The sequence below is a fragment of the Adiantum capillus-veneris genome, chromosome 6 (assembly GCF_014529385.1).
Source record: "Adiantum capillus-veneris isolate H3 chromosome 6, ASM1452938v2, whole genome shotgun sequence".
In the NCBI taxonomy this organism is placed as follows: Eukaryota; Viridiplantae; Streptophyta; class Polypodiopsida; order Polypodiales; family Pteridaceae; genus Adiantum; species Adiantum capillus-veneris.
In genome coordinates this window covers 35,456,755-35,469,188 of record NC_140936.1, presented here as the reverse complement: position 1 = coordinate 35,469,188, position 12,434 = coordinate 35,456,755, and positions in this window count along the sequence as shown.

Genomic DNA, 12,434 nt, shown 5'->3' with positions numbered 1-12,434 from the left:
AAATATTCTTGGTGTTCTAATTTTTTAGAAAAAAAACAAAGTAGATGTAGGAAGGGAAAAATCACAATAGTGAAAAAATATACACATAAATAAAACTAGTTTTTTTGGATTTTTGTTGGGGTGGAGTTACACCAAAAATAAGAGAAGCTTGCATGAGATTACTTTTATATGGAATAAAGAGTATGCAAAATGGTAAGAAAAATTGTGGTAATGGTGAGGCAATGTACAGAACATAAATAAGACACACCTAGGTAGAAATATTTAAATAATTATGAAAAAATCTTTTATTTAGGCCCTATATACAAAGAAGTATTTACATACGCATGGGCCATAATATACTTATATTTTTTATATTTTTTATTTATTTTTTGGCTCAACTAGCCCAATGAATAGCTAATTGAGGGTTTTTTATTTCAGTAAGGAGATATGGGAAAAGTCCCCTAACTCACACGCACCTATATACAGTGAAAGGGTGAGGGTAACCATAGCGTTTGGGTGAATTTGGTAGGGTGGAGTAACTTACTATGGCAATTATGGAGAGCCGAAAAACGGCTATCATTAGCCCTCCCCCAGGATGATGGTATATTCATGTACCATCATAGAGCATCTCTTCCAAAGAGAGTGCTTCAGAGTCCTTGAAGAAATCTTCATTGTTTTGCCCCTCAGAATTTTGGCTGGAGTTACACTCATGCTTCATGTAACAATACTTACATGAGACCGCGGCCTTTGGACAAATCTTTGGTAGATCCTTTGGTAGAAGGCGACTCAAATAGGGCTTCAAGCGATACCCGTTTACCTTCCTGGAGTGCTCTTTACCATTCAAGTCCATAAGCTGATAGTAACTAGAATTGAAAGCCTTCTTGACTATGTATGGCCCCTGCCATCTTGTTTCAAATTTGGCATCAAAACGATTATCGAGTCGATTGTCATACCTTAGCACAAGATCTCCTTCATTGATGCCTTTGTCCTTCAGTTTCTTGTCGTGCGTTTCTTTCGCTTGTGTGGCTTTCCTCTTGTAGCACTCATATGTTGCTTCTCTTTTCCACTCAAGCTCCACTAACGTAAGAAGTCGATCCATCCATACCTCTTGATCATCTTGTGCTGATTTGCCATGAAGTCGCATTGTTGGAATGTTTAGTTCAATTGGCTGTAAAGCCTCTTGACCATAGACCAAGTGAAATGGTGTGAACTCCGTGGCTTCCCTATATGTGGTTCGATACGTCCACAAGGCACCATCCAAGAAGTCATCCCACAACTTTGTCTTGTTTTTCACCCCCTTTCTAATGATGCCTGCAATGACACCATTAGCTTTTTCTACCAAACCATTTGATTGGGGATAGTAGGGTGTACTCTGACGATGTAGAATGTGAAGTTCTTCACAGAATTCTGTGAGCAATCCCTTTCTAAACCCTGGACCATTATCAGAAACAATCTCCAAAGGTGTGCCAAATCTACAACAAATGTGAGTGTAGACGAATTTGCTCACTGTCTTCTCATTTACCTTTGCCACACTCTGTGCTTCCACCCACCTAGTCATATAGTCTACAGCCACTAGAATGTAGAGTTTACCATTTTTTGTCCTAGGCAGAGGACCCATAGCATCAATGCCCCACTTTTCAAAGGGTCCATTTGCAAGCACTATTTGCCTCGGGCCATGCAACAACCTTCTATTTCCATTTATCTGACAATTGTGACAGCTTTTACACCAATGTTGGACATCCACATGCAGACTTGGCCAAACATACCCCGCAAGCAAAATCTTCTTCACAGTTAATTCTTGGGCAAAATGACCACCACATGCTTCTTCGTGCAAACCTTTTAGAATGGCTGGAATTTCCTCAATAGTTGGTACTCTTTTGCACACTTGATCCCTCCCTCTTTGATAGAGGGAGCCTTCTAGGAAGAGATATGCGCTTGCCTTCTTCATGAGTCTCCTCTTCTGAGCCTTCGTGAAGTCTTGTGGAAACTCGCCCTCCAAAATGTAGCTAATAATGGGAGTCAATGACTCCAATCCCTGGTATCTCGGTTGCTTGACAGTTGCTGCCACCATGATGACCTGCACTTCTTTCTCAACACATGTAACTACTTGCTGTGCAAGTAAATCGGCATCTTCATTCTGTTTCCTAGGAATATGATATAGTTGCACTTCTTCAAATTGATTAAACAATCTACGAATGGCATGAACTTTTGTCCGTAAGCTTTCATTCTTGCATGCCCAAATGCCTAAAATCTGTTTAACACCTAGGTAGAAATATTTAAATAACTATGAAAAAATCTTTTATTTAGGCCCTATATACAAAGAAGTATTTACATACGCATGGGCCATAATATACTTATATTTTTTATTTTTTTTATTTATTTTTTGGCTCAACTAGCCCAATGAATAGCTAATTGAGGGTTTTTTATTTCAGTAAGGAGATATGGGAAAAGTCCCCTAACTCACACGCACCTATATACAGTGAAAGGGTGAGGGTAACCATAGCGTTTGGGTGAATTTGGTAGGGTGGAGTAACTTACTATGGCAATTATGGAGAGCCGAAAAACGGCTATCAACAGCTTGAACTTGGTATTGCAAGATTGGTACAAGAGTAATATTACAAGTCTTAATGGACTTATTTGGAATGCCTAGAGTCATACTACATTCAGAATTGTATATACTGCTCTCCAGGTGACTGGTAGAAGCAGTAGAACCCGATGTTCCCTCAATGGTAGCCTCCTCAATAAACGGTTCTCCAACTTGGCTACTCCCCACAACTCTGGTGACAGCCATTCGCATTTTCTTGCTTAGGCCAAACTGTGTGTCTATGTGGGATGCTCGCCTTGACCTCTCCTTTTCAGCTCTCCATCTAGTGTCCCAATGCTCTAGCTTACCCTTGTCTACTTGTTGAGGGCATTCCTCTTTCAAATTAGAGGCCACCTTGGGAAAATTGCCCACCCAACTGCTCAGTAATGAGTTTATTGATTCGGTTGTTTTGTCTAGATATAGCAACAAAATTTTGCGGGCAATATCACTGTATAATGATTGCAATCTAGACTCATCTACAACAATCTACGCTATATCATCGGGATCTAGTGCACTGACGATCGTAATCAACAATTGTCTAATTTTCTTTTTGAACTCTATCATTGAAGTAGCAGAAGGATCCATTTTGCCTGCAATGGTATTATTGCAAACAACACATTGTAAAATATAACTATGTGCCACTGCATTTGGATCTTTTCTACGTGAAAGAAAAAGTGCAATATAGACCATAGATCTCGTACGCTTTTGCAGTGACACACCTAATTGCAATTGCAACCATGTGCCAATGCCTCACCGTACGACAACTTACAAACAAATGATCCTGTCATTCTAGCAGCAACACACCTAGTCGCAATTGCAACCATGTGCCGAAGCATGAATGACTGGGAGAAACATATAATCACCCTACGCTTTTGCAATGCACACCTAGCCACAATTGCAACCATGTGCCAGTGCATCCACGCACAGTGACTTCTTTCAAACAGATGCTCCTGTCATTCTAGCAGCAACACACCTAGTCTCAATTTCAACCATGTGCCAAAGCATGAATGACTGGGAGCAACATAAAACATAATCACCATACGCTTTTGCAATGACACACCTAGCCGCAATTGCAACCATGTGCCAGTGCATTCACGCACGTTTACTTGTTTCAAAAAAATGCTCCTGTCATTCTAGCAGCAAAACACCTAGTCGCAATTGCAACCATGTGCCGAAGCATGAATGACTAGGAGCAATATAAAACATAATCACCGTACGCTTTTGCAATGACACACCTAGCCGCAATTGGAACCATGTGCCAGTGCATCCACGTACGATGATTTGATAAAAGAAATTTTAAACCTTTAAGTTTTAATGCAAAAAGCTCAAAAAAACATCAATAAAATAAGGAAGGGTTTAAAAAATTACGACTACACTGCTTTGAGAATGTGGAAAGCTGCTAGAAATTTTGGTGAAGACTTTTCAATGAACCTCTTTTGTGAAAAGACAAGCACCGGTGTCACCTTTATATAGCCACGGCGGGCCCAGCGGGCAAATAGATTTACCTAGCATGACTGCCGGGAAGATTCACTAGCTCGGTGGGCCCGGCGGGCCAACTAATTAGCCCGGGGGTTACGAGCCGGTCTCCAGGTCTCCCTGGAGGTCAAAAAAGATGAATGTCAATTAACAAAATATTTGTTATTTTGCATTTCTATTGTTATTAACTTGAAATTATAGTGTGAACACGTCATTTTGAAATCCCTGCAAGTTTCCAAGGCACTTTTCTCATCACAAGATCAGTCCCCTTCATATACAAGGCATCACCAAGTAACAAATACCTTTTGGCACGACGTAGGAAGGTGTACTTTTTTGGATTCTCCAACTCTAATGGAAGCATACCTGTTTGTAGAAACTCTTCCTCCCTCTCTAAAGCTTCCCTTCCCAAATAAAGAGGAGAATCAGCCCTTATCAAATTTCCCGATTGAAGCTTGCTCTGCACCATGTGCTTCTTCATTTTGAGACCTGTCCACATGCCTTAAACTCCAAGCTTCAAAATGCTTAAGCAGATTCTTCACTTGAAAACACATATTTTTCAGCCCTGGATTCTTACTTTGCCACACCCCAAGTACTTGCTTAACCACCAAAAGAGCATCACCTCTTACCCTCACACGACGGATGCCAAGCTCAAGGCAAAGGTTGAGACCTTTCTCCAAAGTATCATACTCAGCTTCATTGTTGCTTTGTGCGGTAAGCTTCAAACTCCTTTTAGTTACCAAAGCACCTTGAGGATCATAGATTACCACACCTCCTGAAGCTTCACCATGCGCTATCCTGTAAGAGCCATCAAAAACCAATAGATAGGCATTGTCTATGTCAGGAGCTTCCATGTGTTGCTTCTTCACTTCATCCTCCTTAAGAAGAAGAGGGCTTTCCTTATAGGTAAGAAAATCAGCCAATGTAGCCCTTGTACTCTCCTCAACAAGAAAAGATAATTGTAATTCATGTAGCTCCACAATCCACTTCATGAGCCTCTTTGACAAAGTAGGCCTATTCACCAATTGAGGTAGAAGAGTGTAGCTAGTGAGGAATGTGAATGGTTTAGGGAGAAGGTAGTGCCTAAACCTTCTACATGCATAAATCACGCTTACCATAATGAGCTCCACCTCAGTATAGCCTCTTTCCACCTCTAGCTTCACCCTGCTAGCACAATAGATAGGCTTCATGTAGTGGGAATTGTTACCTCGTTGAAGAATCATAGCTCCAATAGCATTCTCACATACTGATGGATTCACATAAAAGTCCTTATCCCAATTAGGAGCTTGCATAGCAGGAAGAGAACCAAGAACCTCTTTGATACCTTGAAAAACCTCTTCACATTCATTTGTCCATTGTAGAGGATCCAACCTTGCTACTTGTTGTGGAGGATAAAGAAGTTGAGAGGACAAAGAAATGAACCTTGCCATATACTTCACCTTTTGAATAAAAGTAGAAAGTTTCTTTGTATCTTTAGGTGATGGGAGGAGCACCAAAGCCTTCACTTTGTCAGGATCCGCTTCAATCCCATTCTCTGAGATCATATGCCCCAAAAACTTCACTCTTGGTTGAGCAAGATGACATTTCTTTGGGTTGATTTGACCGACACTTTCATCATATTTCTTCAATGCCATCCCAATCTTTGCACAATGATCCTTTCTAGAGCTATAAACACAAAAGTCATCAATAAGATCCTTCACAAACTTGCCAAGAAAGGGAGATAACACCTTGTTGACGCGCTTTTGATACCACGCACAGCCATTCATAAGACCAAAAGGAAGCGCACAATAACAAAAGCATCCCCATGGTGTGATAAATGTGGTCTTCTTTCAATCTTCTAAATCCAAGGTGAGCTGAAAATATCCAGAGAATCCGTCACATACACTATACCTCTCATGCCCTGCAATAGAATCAAGTATGTCATCTATGAAAGGAAGAGGGTATGGATCCCTCTTCATGGCTGCGTTTAGGGGCTTAAAATCAACACATATACTCCACTTTCCATCCTTCTTGGGTGTAACAAAAACAGGACTCACCCATTATGTAGTATTCACAGGACATATGAAACCTGCTTCAAGAAGCTTGTCTACCTCTTCCTTTAAAGCATTAAGTTGTACCTGTCCCATTCTCCTTAGCTTTTGGTGTATGGGCGGAGCTCCTTCCTTGATTGTAATGTGGATTTCCTCTCCCTTAAAGCCTCTAATTTCCTCACAAGAAGTGATGAATAAATGGGTAAATTGTTGTATCATATGTAGGTACTGACCCTTCTCATGACTAGTCAAGTCGGGAGACAACATACCTTGTATCAGCTCCTATTTGACATTAGGTTGAACTTTGGGTTGCATCAGCTCTTCAATTTTCTCATAAGGACCAGAGATATCCTCATTCTCCATAAGGCCAAGAAATCTTTGTTTCTCATCATGCTCTTCTTCAAGAAACAAGGAGGAAACATCTAGATCACTATCGCTGCTATCTTCCACTTCACTGGCATCATCCGCATTGTCATCTTCTTCACTTGAGTACTCTTCTTCATCACTTTTCTCATCAAAATCAGCATCCAAATATTTCTTGCTAGCCATGTAAAACCTCTTCTTATCACCCCTTCTATTGTAGAGAGTGATGGTAGCATGTCCCCAATCCTGTATAGCTTTGGTTGCATGTAACCATGGTCTTCCAATGATGAGAGGGAAAGCACCAATACCCGCAGGCAATGCGTCAGTGTTTTGATAAGGTAATGGGGGACTATTAGATTTCCATGGAGAATCTTAAAACAAAAATCTCTTGAAGACATTCTTTCATTGCCTAAAGCTATGCAAGGGCATATGAAACCCTATATGGATGCTCTATAATAAAAAATACATAGATGTACATTATAAAATTGTAAAATAGGAGAGTAATTTCAAGAGAGAGAGAGAGAGAGAGATAAATAGATTGGCTTACAAGTAAATGGAAAGAACAAAGCTGACTGCGAGAAAGGTAGGCAAAGGACCAGGTTTGGCTGCTAAACCAGAAGGAAGATCTGCTAGTAGAAAGAAGAGACCTGGAAATCCCTTGAAAATCTTAAAAGCTACAAGGATGAGACTGTTCAAGGAAATCAGGAAGCCTCAGAAAAGTATCAAAGCTTCTAGTACTAAAGCTTCCATTCCAAAGACTAGTCAGGTCAATATGTGAGGAAGCATGTTTTGGGATCATGAAGTGGACACTTGTTACACTGCTAGCACTACAAGAGGCAACTGAAGATTTTTTGTTGGAATATTTCAATGACATAACAATCGTCATAGCACATGCACACAGGGTCACGATTATGGACAAGGACAGTGAAACTCTGAAAAGAGTCAGGTGGAGATATGATGAGCTTATCCAGCCTAATGAATTTATAAATAATAAAATGAAGGAAATTTTTCTTATTCCTCCATCAAAGCTAGAGGCGGTGAAGATTGTAGAAGCCACCCACGATCTGAATACCAAGGCCAGGGCTGAGCAAGAAAATCGGCGTGCAGAGGAGATGAATAAAATGAAATACAAGGAAAAGGTAGCATGTGCTATAGAAGAAGAGGTTAACACAAAATCTATGTCATCAACAATAAAATGTTTTCATCAATGAAGGAAGGATTAATAGTAGATATACATCTAGAAGATGCTATAAGAAGGCTTGCATTAGATTCTATGGATATCAATATATCGCGAGATATAGATGCTCAAATCACAAACTCAATTGTATATATCTTCCTGAAGTAAGATTCTTTCACCAGCTCTAGCATATTTTTATTTTGCCTTGAGGCTAGAGGCTAACAACTACTAACTTTCTTGTAGTTTGTCCACAAAGCCATGCAGAAATATACATATAGAATTACTAGATTTCTTCCTTTCTCATACTGAAAAATACCCCTATTAGCACATTCAAGAAGTGGCTTTCTCATTGTCCAATGCTGCAAGTAACAACCATAATTTTTCCATATGAGAGCAACCACCACTATAGCCTCGTTTGAATTGAACTTGACAAGCCAACTATCTGGACATTAAACTCAATTTGAGGAATGCATCTAGAATTGAGATTGTGAGTATTGAGAATTATAAATTGGTTTTACTTTTGATAAATAATGGAGACAGTTATTGTGTTGGGTTCATACCAACTCCTACTGGCAGATGCATAAAAATATTGTTGCACGTATATGGAAGGCTATGCAAAAATCTAGAGCTATACAGGTCAGAAATTAAGGAATTCACAGTGCCTTTACAAATTGATGGCCGTTTGTGTGGATAGAGATGCCTCCTCCATGCTGAGTATATACTGCAGAGCTTTTTTTCATTAAATCCATTCATGTCAAAGGTATGCATTTTGCACAGCATTACTATAGCATTGTGACAGTTTGGACAAAGATGTGTCTCAGTTTCTTTTTTTTCAATTTTGTCTTTTGCCGAGTGCATTGGATAAGTACACCATAGAGTATTTCCATCGATACCATGCCACCCTAATCCAGCATCTTCTTGCAATTTCACATACCGTGAGCATGGATGCAAAACAAACCCTATTGGATGACCACATTGTAGAGTTAATGATGACCGCTGATGGATTGCAGCAAGCAAATTCCATAAGGGCAGCTGAGAAAGAACAAGAGCAAGAGGAGGGAGGGACTTCTAAGAAGAGAAATGCTACAGAGGGAGAGTTTGACAAGGAGAAAAGTCCAAATGAGGGGAAGCCCACATAGGAGAAATATCACAAAAATAAGGGGGATAACGAAGAAATAAATGATGAAACTCGCTCTGTGCTTAGAGGGTTTCAAAAGGATTACGTTTATGGAGAGAGAGGGTCTGAGAAAGAACGCTCTAACCCTCAAGCAGAGCATATCTCTACCACACCTCCACCTCTTGAGCTTGAAAATCAAGAGTCATTTATGCCTGATACAAATACATCATAGCACATTAGAAGAAAGTTCAGGTGTAATGGAGCCCTCAACACTGGAGAGACAACAGTCTCAAATAGCAAAAGAATAAGAGAAGACGCTCAAGGATATCCACACTCGATAAGACAACCTCGACGCTCAACTTCTGCTATTTGAGACAACAGTCTCAAATAGCAAAAGAACAAGAGAAGATGCTCAAGGATATCCACACTCGACAAGACAACCTCGACGGCATCAAACCCAATATGGACCTTTGGTAGACATCCCTAGGATTTTTCAGGTAATAATCTAAGTTAAAGAATATGAAAGTTAACCTATTGTCTAACTACTTATTTGTTTTATTAAATTTTTGCAGAGACTAATTATTTTGGACGTCAATGGATTGTTGTTGTTTTGGGAGCCGTATGATCCCCACACATAAGTTGTCAACCTGCACACCTTCAGGATATGCGGTCGGAGATCCATTATGCATCCAAGAACCAAGGAATTTATACAGTTTCTACCTCCAAGATTCTGAGTTGTGATATGGTCCTCTATGCTACAGAGAAACCTCAAACCCCTTGTAAATATGATTTGCACCAAAGCAAGAACAGAATGTTTGCAGTTTTATTTTTTTGTATTCACAAAATAATTGTGTTTACATTGAAGGCCACTACCACCCTACCAAACCAAATGTATTGCTATTCTATAAGCATTTTTTTCAAATTCATGTCCCACATGATGATATCAACACTTTTTTGATAGATGACACACCCCATAAGGGCTTGCTAAATCCTCTGAGAACCACTCTCTCCCCACCCTCATTTGAAGATCATGAGCATGACTTTTAGCTAGAGGACATTTTGATCCCTTATTTCCAAAATTTGTATTTCATCCCATTGCCTATTTCAAAATTTATACTTAAAAATACTCTCTAAAATGCTATCTATCTAGATTAATATGATTCTTTGTACTTCTTTGGTGCCATGGAAATGTGTGTGTGTGTGTGTGCACGTGCGTGTGATAGAGAGAGCGAGAGAGACAGAGAGAGAGAGAGAGAGAGAGAGAGAGAGAGAGAGAGAGAGAGAGAGAGAGAGAGAGAGAGAGAGAGAGAGAGAGAGAGAGAGAGAGAGATATTATGCATCAGACTCTGCATATGTTGTTCAAAATATACACTTATCACACTACCAGGTAACCAAGGGACAGAGGTAGTGAGGGCAGACCTCATCTTACAATTGAAATAAAGATATAACCAAATTGTGGGAATCATCTCACAATTGAACAAAAAATTTAAATTGCAAGAAACATTGGAATGGAAGTCATGAAATATATTCATTCAAGTTACATTGGAACAATTTGGACTTGGCCAATGAGTTCTCTACAGACAATCTATTTTTCCCTTTGTTGCATTACTTTGCGTCCACCAATTAAGAAATATAACAGTGAGGGATTTTTCTTCGTGGTCTTGTTCACAATGTTAGGCCAAAGTTGTACAAGGTTGCATTGCTCTCTTATTGTGACCACTGTCACAAGTTTGAGATTTTTGTCGAATACCTCCACATCTATGACACCGTTGTTCTCTAGGCCTGCCAACTCTTGATCATTAGGAACAAACTTAGAGTAGCCCGCAACAATTTGACAACGATGGTACCAGATGGAGATGAGAAGGGACTGTGTGCCAATCATGTACTTGGCCACCAAAGTGTTGAGTGCAACCTCGCAACGTATGCCGTCCACCTCTTTAACATACCACCCACTATCAAGCAGCTCATCATAGAAGCAAGCATCTAGAGATTTACATACGAGCGTTTTCTTTGCAACATGTATGTGGCAGGTGTAAAATAGCTCCACAAATAAACTTATATGACAAAAAATATTAATCTTTACCGATTTAGTGGGAAATGAATTTCGTAGGGATCTCTACAAATCCCTAAACAGCTTGCTTCAAGAGGTTCACACACTGTTCTATCTAAGACTGTCCATTCAATAGAGCTCCACTTGGTAGGGAGAGGGAGTTTAGCCAGAGTACCTTTTTTATTTTTTTGGTTGAGCTGGTAGAAATGCTCGTAGAAGGAAATTCCCTCATCTGCAATACTCTTGCTAGTTCTTCCATCATATTGTAAAACACCAATGTGAGTGTGGATTACACATATGAGACCTATAATACACTCCACTGGCTCCCAATTTCTTGTATGATGAAGGACAATCTGCAATTGCAACAAAAAAATGTAATAGACCACCTAGTCTAACTACTAAAACGAATGAAGAACTTATGAGAACTTGATCCAGCTCTGTTAATATTGTTATACCTCTTCAAAAAAAAATAAAAAATGAAGAGAATAGGAAGGTCTAAAAGAAATAATAGAGATGGATGGATTTGAACACACTTACAGTTGCATAGAGGATGAGAAGCCAATGAGACATCTTTGCCATTAGCAATCACATCGGAGTGACTATAGACATGATGTACCAAAACCTCCTTAGCAGTTTTCTTGCCCACCTCCACTTTAAAATCTGGCACTCGTGCTTTCCATGCTAAACGAAATAGATTTGTTGTTGAGTATCTTTTCCTCCTTCTTGGTTGCATAAGAACCCAAGAACATTTGTATATTGTCTGTTGTTGACATTGATTATCTATATTAGTGGAGTTTGAGATAATGATAAAGCTTATGGTGCTACTTGGCCTCCTTGGGAGACTAATGGCGAGGTTGGATGGAGAGAGAGCACAACAACCCCTAGAGGTATTAGGGTGGGAAGAAGAAGAAGAAAAAACCATGTCTCTTTTTGAGTGGTAGAAGAAAGCGTGAACTTGCTTCCAATGGAGGGAAATTCAGTTTTGAATGCTTGGTTAATGGAGCAAGAGCTTATGGTGGCAGTAGAATGATACATTATTGTAGTTGTCTTTCAGTACCATAACTATATTCAAACCCTAGGCCCACATATAGATACCTTAAACACCGTAAAAAAGAGGTTTTACCTCATGTTCTTCTCTTTCTTTTGTATTTTTTGATTTATTTCTTCTTATTTCTACCTTATGTTGGCTCGTTGTTCATTGGATGCACCTCCTTTTCTCTATCCTCAATAAGGCCCTCCAAATGACCTTCAAAATTTACTAATACTAAAGCTAACAAAGAATGTGTACTCCCAACAAGGAGGCATGTGTATTGGTAGTTTGTATAGAATGACTTTATTGTTACAAAAATATTATTCAAGCTCATTATACCAAACAAACTCAACTTGTTGTCTCAAATTTTGCAAGGGTTGAAGTAACTCTACGTCTAAGTGAATGAATCGGGACATATACTTCACCTTTTGAATGAATGAGATGACCTCCTTGAGACTCTTAGGTGATGGTAGCTCAATAAGAGCCTTTGCCTTTGAAGGATACACCTCAATGCCTTTACAGGAAACCTGTGACCAAGCAAGATCACTTTGTCCTCACCTATATCGAGTTTGTTAGGGTTGAGTTGACCTCCCACGTCGTAAAGTTTCTTCAAACCTTCTTCTACCTCTTG